The sequence below is a fragment of the Camelina sativa genome, chromosome 20 (assembly GCF_000633955.1).
Source record: "Camelina sativa cultivar DH55 chromosome 20, Cs, whole genome shotgun sequence".
Lineage (NCBI taxonomy): Eukaryota > Viridiplantae > Streptophyta > Magnoliopsida > Brassicales > Brassicaceae > Camelina > Camelina sativa.
In genome coordinates, this window is record NC_025704.1 from 24,773,909 (window position 1) to 24,774,723 (window position 815).

The window sequence follows — 815 nt, forward strand, 5'->3', positions numbered from 1 at the left end:
TAGCCGGGTCCAAGTTGTAGTCCGTGGCTGGAGCGGGTACGGAGTATTCCAGCCCATCTCTCTTGATATTTGGTCGCTTAGGGGTGGTTGGTTGTGCGACTAAGTATCAAGATGAGGTGGTGCTCGGGATGCGGGTTGTTGGCTCCGGTTGTTGTATTTTTGGTTTTTCTGATGTAATTTCGTTGAGATTGTAACGATTATGACATTTTTTGAGATTAATAAGATGAGTATTTTTCTTTATGTTTGACTGTTGTTGTCATGGGAAAAGAGAAATAGCTCGGGTTTCTATTTTTGGAAAGTTTCCATAAATAGAAAGTTTCCACAAAAGGAAGGTTTCCATAAATAGAAAGTTTCTAAAAAGGGAAAGTTTGTGGAAATGTTGAGGTTGATCTAGCCGGGTGATACTCGTTGGCATCAGTGTTTGTTTTGCTCAAGCCCGTGCGGGCCCAACTCACGTGATACCGATAGCTCGATGGACTTTGTGGCCAGAGAGTGGGAGTGGTATGTTGCTTCGGATGACGATCCAAGAGCGCGCTTGAGGGTGACGACCCAAGAGCGGGATATGTGAGGCTCCCTGGATACCATAGCTGTGAGCTGAGGCTCGGCAGTGAGCCGGTATGTCTCGAGGGTTGTGACCCGAGAGCGGGGGGAGTGTGTGTGAGTGACTTCCTGGATGCCGTAGCTTAAGGCGGTTGGCCTGATAGCGAGCCGGCATGATTCGTTGGTTGCAACCACGGACGGGGGAAGCACTGAGTTGTGAGCAAATAGTGGTTATGAGGCGAGTATATTGGCTAGAGGGAGACCTCGAGGGTCAG